This window comes from Protobothrops mucrosquamatus, unplaced genomic scaffold (genome assembly GCF_001527695.2).
Source record: "Protobothrops mucrosquamatus isolate PMUCROS unplaced genomic scaffold, P.Mucros_1.0 scaffold_102, whole genome shotgun sequence".
In the NCBI taxonomy this organism is placed as follows: Eukaryota; Metazoa; Chordata; class Lepidosauria; order Squamata; family Viperidae; genus Protobothrops; species Protobothrops mucrosquamatus.
Genome location: NW_015386178.1, coordinates 116,680 through 125,140, shown reverse-complemented (window position 1 = coordinate 125,140; position 8,461 = coordinate 116,680). Strand labels below are relative to the sequence as shown.

Below are 8,461 nucleotides of genomic sequence, written 5' to 3'. Positions count from 1 at the left end.
AGTGATATCTGATTCTACATGCCTAAACATAAGACATTCCGAGAGATTCCAAGGGACACTAGGATGTGAAGGGATAAGGAATTCTTGAATCCAGCATTCCAGCAAGTTTCTTGTAGCCCATGAGCTTACTCAGTGGTCATGGTAAGGGCACAACAGGAACGGCCTAATGACCCCCCCCCCAAAGATGAAAGGTCTCTGCAGATTGATGAAGAATCATAGATACAGTCCAAGCTACAGTGCTGAATCCAAGCTTACATTGCCTATAAAAAGAGAGCAGAAGAAGTCTGAACTTCCATCTTCCGCTCCATTGAAGATCATCTCAGAGAACTCTCTCTGAACATCTCTGTTCCTTTTGTCACTTGGTCTACAGCAAGAAATACTTCTTGGTACATGTGGCTTGTGTGACTGAGAATGAAAGTGAGGTCCTTATATTGCTAAAATAAAGCTTTTAAAATTAGTAGTTTCATATTGGATGTTCACTGACTTTGCTCTAAGTCTACATAAAGACTCCTAATTCTTTAGCAGAGGACAAACGCAACGTAAATTTGGAATACTAAATTTCAGATTTTGCGGCTAAGACACTGAACCCAGTTAGCTTCTGTAGAAGGAAATAAAAATGGACAAGATGGGTTGGCAGTTCACAGTCCAAACCTTGGCCCTTAATTTCATGCATTGATGTTGCAAAAACATAGAAAGGGACAGGGCATCAATTGTGCTGCTTTGTCCACCAGCTTGCCTGCTTTGACCCTACACACAGAGATGCTGCTGCACTAATCACAAACCACAGGTTGATGAAACTAAGCTACATTTACACAGGAAGAGGAATTTGAATAACAGGACAAGGCCATCATATCTGGAGATATGGGATGAAAAAGAAGTTGAGGTGACATTAGTTGATAAATGTGAAAAAGAGGAGATAGCTACAGAATGGAGAGGAAGATGACTCTGCTTTTCATTTTCCTGATTGGGTCATCCTGTTGGTTCCCACTTTTCCCAGAATACCTTCTCCACCTCAGTCTGCCTCTGAAAGATCAATAAAGTACAAAGAAACTATGCAATGGATTTTAACATTAGCTTATAACTTTAATATATCAGAAGGATCTTAAGTAACTTTCCTCCTGCCCCAATCCCTTTTTTCTCTTTCCTCTTCTTAATACAAGGATATCTGGCTTTGTTCTTACTTGATAAACTTGGTAATCATTTACCAAAACGTAGATGCTCAATTTATGACTATTTGATGAGTTTTAAGTAGAAGAAACAATATCTTTTTTTTTTTGACATCATTCACTATTGTTTAGGTAAAGAAACAGTAAAGTGGTCTGCTATTTAAGCCTCAGGCACACATGAAACTCAAATAATACAAACAGGAGTAGCTTACATAATGTGGTATAGCTACGGTATGCCTGATAGCATGGATTGTGTAAGTGCATGAAAAATACCATAAACATAGGACATCTTTGCAAAGATGTTCTGGAGAGTAGAACTGATTGATGGACTCAAGCTACTAAAGAGTTGAACTGTAATATGGGCAGCAAATAAATAAATAATAATACTAATTTGCCCATAAACAAACTTTATTTTATGTTGGAACCATAAAATAAACTCATAAGAAATGAAGAAGCTAAAGTGCTCTGAAACTTTAGAATTCAAACTGACAGGTAACTGCCACATAACAACCCAGTCTTAACAATTGTTGATATGACAAAAAAAAGTCTGGATAGTGGATATGGCAGTACCTGGAGACAGCAGAAGAGAAGAGAAAGAATTGGTAAAGATAACAAAATACCAAGACCTACAAATAGAAATAGAACAACTGTGGCAAAAGAAAGCACACGTAGTACCAATAGTATGAGGACAATTCGGAAATAAGCCTCCATTTATCAATGACAGACACTCACTGATACAGAACTTTTATTATATACATTAGAAAACTACATTACATTACTTTTCGATATAGTCGCCATTCAAATTGAGGCACTTGTCATAATGTCTTACAAGGTTTGAAATTCCTTAGTAGTCGCTCGGTGCCAAATCTGGGCTATGGGGGGTTGATCAAAAACATCCCAATGGAATTGCTTCAAAAGTTCTTGGGTGTGTCTAGCAGTGTGTAGGTGAGCATTATCGTGAACCAACACCACACCGGAAGTGGTGCCATAGAAAATCCCACCAAATGTGAAGATGCCAAAGGAGTACTGCTAGTGAAGTTCATGGAGCGTTGTTCAACCATCAATTCAGAAGTCTACTGTGAAACATTACGAAAACTCAGATGAACCATCCATAACAAGCGTCGAGGCATGCTGACTTCCAGTGTGGTGTTGGTTCACAATGTTTGCCCGCACACTGCTAGATGCACCCAAGAACTTTTGAAGCAGTTTCATTGGGATATTTTTGATCTCACACACACCCCCATAGCCCAAATTTGGCACCGAGCGACTACTAAGGAATTTAAAACCTTGTAAGACGTTATGACAAGTGCCTCAATTTGAATGGCGATTATGTCAAAAAGTAATGTGATGTTGCAGTTTTCTAATGTGTATAATAAAAGTTCTGTGTCTGTGAGTGTCTATCATTGATAACCAAACGGAGGTTTATTTCTGAATTTCCCTCGTAATAGGCACCTTGGGTGGAATCCCAAAACAACTGGAGCACCACTTGAATACTATCCACATTGACAAATTCATCATCAGTCAATTGCAAAAGGCAACTTACATCTGGCAACAATACCTCTAACGTCATCAAATATCAACATCTGCCTATCCCAAGCAGAAAGATTCTATTGCAACAAGTAAATTAATAAATATGAAAGGCATTCCCACAATTAAGAGTTGACTCAGTGTAATGTAATGCCCTTAGCTGGAAGGGCATTCCTAGAGGGCAGGTTTGATTGACGAACCCATAAAAATGTAAGACCCCCCCGTGTGTGTATCAAAAAAGTCAACATGGCAGTTCCTGTCAACAGCATATTATCCATCTGACAGATCATTATAGATGTTTAGGAGGTACAAAAAAGCATCACTCCACACACATATTACCCATGGTTTAAATGCAGTGTTTGGGTTGCCATAACACACAAAGCCAAACCAAAACACCCATAACTATGGCTTACAGCCCACTATGAACCCAATATTAAATTGGGGTCTCATGTGATAGTTTTCCATCATTTAATGAATATACCACAATTGCGTACATTTGCCACAAAATACTAAGTCACAAATCACATCATGTTGTGTGAACCTAGTCACTACAATTAATGACCAATGGTTTATGCCTTAACATTTATGAATCCAGCCAATTCCTTTAAGGAATAGTCCTTAAAACATGGCTTAACACAATGCTTGAATTCAGCCACTGCAACCCTATGCGTTTTTGGTTTAAAAATGGCACTTTTAACATGAATACTCTATTTAAAAAGTAAAGTCCAGAAATGGCTAGTGTTTGGTAACTACAGACCAAAGAATTTATGATTTCAGTGAGGGTTGGAGACAAATCAGCAGAGGAGATTGCAAAACAATCTGCAAACACATCCACAGATAATTTCTACGTTTATTTTTATACCAAAAAAGTTATGTGCAACAAATAAACATTCTTACAATATTTACATGGTTTTAATTCCCCCGTTAGCAAAATTGAATTTCAATCTCAGAATGTCACAGTCCTATGTTGAACCAAAAAATAAAAAAAAATAAGTATGGAATGACTCCAATCGAGATGGAGATGTTCTGAAGTTTGAAGCACATCAAAAAGTTGTCAGATCAAACATACGAGACAGAACACACATTGAATATTTAGGCCATGCTTAATACATTTTTTTAAAAAATGGAAACGGAATACTTCATCTTCTTTTTTACTAGTTTTACTAGGTCATGTTTAATCGGTCTTGAAAGAATCCAAGCAAATGTTTAATCTGTTTTGACCAATTCTTCTTCATACAGATCAGGAGATATTAATCTGCAAAAAGAAAATCATTTTTGTCTTTTTTTTTGTTTTGAATCAGAAAATCGAATTGAGCCCCAAAGTAATTATTTTCTGAAAGTTTCATCTCTTACTGGATTAGAGCCCACTCTGACATTTTCCTTAAAGAGTTGCCTTAGTAGAAATATTCCTCTTCCAAGGGTATAGATTTCTCTTGCTACTTCTCCTTGATTCCTCCTGAAAATCAAGTGACAGAAACCTTTCCTGGGGATGGCAATATACTAGATGCAATGGAGCCATCTGCTTCATGGATACATTTTCTGGTATCTCAAGAAAGCTGTCATCCATTCAAAACTGCATTACAAGCACTGAGAACCATACTTACTCCCAGGTACGAAGGCTGAGTAAGATTTCTAAGAAATGAAAAGGGGCTTGTCTGACCTATGGAACCCTTGATTTCTTGGAAAAAGATGTCAGGGCCTTTTCTTTCTTCTAAGCCATCAACAAGTGGGAGAGATGTGGTAGATCTGGGGGGTAGGTGGTAGGGAGAATTAAATTGATCTTCAAGAAAACTACCTCCTGGGACACTTGTTAGTTAAAAAAAAAATCCTGAACTTTTGTCACTGAAAAAGTTTCCCTCCATCCTCACTGGCATAAAATTAGAAGTAACTTAGATGATGAGACAGAACCAAAGAGCAGGGGCTCCTAGGCTTTCCAAATTAAAAGAAAGGAATTGGGAACAAAGCACAATGAAAGCTGCACTTGCGAAAAACAGGAAAATGCTGCATCTTCCATCATCCATGTAGGTTTGGCAGTATGGCCAAGCAACCTAGTCATATTGCCACTTTAAAGAGAATTACCTTTGTGGAAGAAGTTGGAAGGCAGCAGAGAGTCCACACCTGCAGGGAGATTTGCCCACCACCTGCTTGCTGGAGGCTTGCAAATATTACAACGTACAAGCAGGGTAGGCCTCCCCTGTGTTAGAAATATTGGTTTGGTTCTCGGAACCCAGCACTCATTTTTCCATTTGGACAGAGAAGGGTGCCCTGTAGTCTCTACTTGTCTAGTCTGGCCTTTAGCGCAAAGTGTTGCAGCTGCCCTAGGAATTCTGGGAGTTGGGGTCCCAACATGTCTGTAGGGGACCAAGTTGAGAACGACTCATCCAACACAAACAAGGGCTGCTTAGGCCGTTTAACACCACAGAATACTACTGAAATTGGAGATATGGGGGAGAGGGGTACAGAAGTCAGGATTTTGCTTAGAAGTACACAAGGTGACTGATACCTTCACACCTCTGTTCTTGAACAAGAAAAAAATAGAGCCAATGTTTAAAAGGTGTTGATTTAGAAAGAGAAATGAGCAGAACAGGCAACTTTTCAGCAGAGGGAAAAATGGAATCTGCTTGCACTTCCTGCCCAAGGAATTTTGGGGGGGGGGGTGTAGGAGGAGGAAGTCTTAGGAAGAAAACTATACCTTTTTTGTATCCCCTATAATTGACACTCGTGTATAGATCAGGGGTAGGCAACTATGCAACTTTATGAGCTGTGGACTTCAATTCCTAGAATTCCAGAGCCAGCATACCTAGCTCAGGAATTCTGGGAGTTGAAGTCCAGAGTTTGTAAAGTTGCCATAGTTGCCCATCACAGTATAGATAATGGAAATCTCTACTTAGAAAGATAGAAAAATCCCATCTCATCTGCAGACAGGTAAAAAAATAAAGCCTCACATTATGTTACATTAATGTCTTAAAATAAAATTTATCAGTGAGGGTATAAACTTGAAAATATTCTCCACATACCAAATGTAACAAAATTTGTAAATTATATTCCCCCATCAGCTCTAATTTCAAAATTCAAGACAAGCTTTAACTGTACTCTGGTTAATACAAAATGCATTTCTGAGAAACTCTTTGATAAGGACAACAAGCAGAATTTAGTGTTTTTAATACATATATACATACACACACATATATATATATACCATAAACACCTGTCTTCCTCCATTAGTCTTGTGTTCCACCATAGTTCTGTACATAAACCAACTGGACTGTTCATTTGGCAGGCATTTAAATACTGTCAGACATCCCATCCTCAGCAGATGCTGTTTCCATTGGAAAATAAAATCCTGCACTTTTACAAAACATAAGAGAGTTGCATTAATACCTTAATGCTGATTTTTTTTTTAGAAAATGACACAAAAAAAAAGAAGACCCCTTACAGACTCAGAAGAAGGAAAGGATTTAGGCGCAGACTGGATTTTTAAAAGGGAGCTTTTGGGGAAGATCACTTTTCTTGGGCATAAGCAGGAGCAAGCATCGATGGCAAGGAAAGATTTCTTACAAGCAAGATTCAAGTTTTTGACAACAACGCCTTTTGTTGTATTCTGGATATATTCTGGCCTGACCCGATCTTTTTAATTAGCCCGTTATGACCCAGGTGCACAGCTATCGCTGCTATAAAAGATGCCAAAATTGTTTTCTACCCTTAATACAAGTCCTCCAAATTTGTTCATCGTGTGAGCAGAAGAACTGTCTTAATTATCTCAGGGAGCCCAACTGGTGAATGCGCATCACAAGAAGCCTCTGGGAGATCGCAGCATCCATTTGCTTCAGTCACTGAGAACTCCTTTCGATCCTATCAATCCTGTAACTCGCTCATTCTCCGGAAGCTTCTAGTACCTTCTTGCACTCCAATGGTAACCAGGCCGATACAACAGGTTCCTTGTTCTGCCACTGCAGGAAGAAACACGGCAACCTTGCTAAGGAGTAGCTCTTCTGGTTTGCTTGGAACAGCTTTGACCCAGCTGTCAAATAAGAAACTGCCAAATCCTCCAAGGCTTCCTTGTCATACCGAGGCATACTTAGAGGCTCCTGGGTAAACTAAGCCCTAAATCTAAACATAGCAGACAAACTTTTATGTTGTGAGAAAAAGCTTGTCTTTCTGAAGTATTCCAGCAGGAAAAGCAGAAGCCAGCAAGGACTGCAGAGCTCAAAGCTGTCCCAATCAGGTCAGCAGCCTGCCTCTCAAAAAATACCCTCAACCTCCAGGTATGTCCTACAAGGGAGTGTTTATGATGCCAGTGTGCCTTGGTATAAGAGAAGCCCAGGGGATCACTTTCTACATACTGCAAAGGTCTGGTTCATCAAATATATATATGCAAGAACCCTTCTGCCTGGCAATTTCAAACGCCCCCAGTATTTGGTTTGTAAGACAGAAGGCACTTGTAAAAAAAATACTGCATTTTTAGGACGATATGAATGGGAAATTATTAGAACTTACTCTTTCAAGGAGAACCATGACTGAATCTTGGGCCAATTTTTACCATCTATTTGCTTTACCCTAACTGAGGGAGAGTCAATGTACGTCTCCCTAAGCCTTAGCCAAATTTGTATGTAGGAATTTGAAACTGCTCTGCCTCTACAGATATAAATCTATTTATGTCCGTAATCTGGGTTTCCTATACAAGCTTCACTAAATGAAGGGGAATTTCTCAAAAGCATCAAAGCACCGTCCATTGATATTTCTTTATACACTCCCTCTTCACTTCTATGGAACTTATGTACAAAAGAGCTCACAAAGGGATTGCATCCTAATTCTTCAGTGCATACATTTACCAGTGGGTTACTGGGATCCAGTGTCAAGTTGTAATTCTATACAGCAGCTAGAAATATTATAATCAAATTTGTTAACACTATTTGGCTGTCTCACATCTTCTGAAGTGCACAGCCAATTCTGCCCCTCAAACTCTATTTGTACAGGCTTCCTACTGATGAGGTCTGGGCAACTCAAGATGCCCCATTCCCTTTGTTAAGCATCCCCAAAGATTGTTTCCATCCATAGCAAACAGCTTGGATGTTGCAAGGAAACCCAGCTTAGTTCAGTTTTTTTTTTAAAAAAAATGCCATTGAATTCCATTTTCTTTAAAGATATCCTGGGGAAAAAGGCATCTCAGCAAAGATCTTTTGTGGCACATCTTCTCCAGGGAAACAAACTAATCTCAATTTTATTTAAAAAAACACATCTCAGTAAGACAATGGACCATTCTTCAAAGTTGCTAGGCTTCGAGTCATCACTTGGCCGAGCTGTACTGACCTCCTTTCTTTGCCAGGACATAGCCAGTCTTTTCTACCACTATGCACCAAGTTGTGGTAAGTGTTTTAGTTGCATCTATGTGGGTCAAATTCCCTTGGCTACCAATACACTTAATGTAAACAGGGCAACATTTCCCTATGGTACCTATAAAGTCTAGAACAATCATGATCTCCCAGTTAAGACTTCCCCCACCTCAATTCACACTGAGATGGGAGACTTCCTATAGCCTACCTGGAATATTTGGGGAAGGGTAAAGAAGGAGTAAAGAATATGTCTCTGTGAACTCCTTCAAAGTAGAGTTAAAGCTTGTCTCTGATCAGATTAAGACTTTCACAAACAGTTCCTCACCATAGCTATTGACTGAGAGGTTACCCAGGGCCCCTATCCTTTGAGTCACTCTAATTGAATTAGCTATGATTCCTGGGAAAAGCAAGTGATATGAATAATAATTAAAAAAA

At 39.1% G+C, this 8,461-nt stretch overlaps 1 long non-coding RNA gene across 1 annotated transcript; it reads right to left on the bottom strand.

Moving 5' to 3' along the window:
* Positions 1–3,525: 3,525 nt before the first annotated feature.
* LOC107287124 lies at positions 3,526–4,639 on the bottom strand. Its single transcript, XR_001548866.1, has 2 exons — positions 4,047–4,639; positions 3,526–3,948 (listed from the first exon to the last, which is right to left on the bottom strand). It is a non-coding gene; the product is annotated as an uncharacterized LOC107287124 (long non-coding RNA).
* Between the last annotated feature and the right edge of the window lie 3,822 nt (positions 4,640–8,461).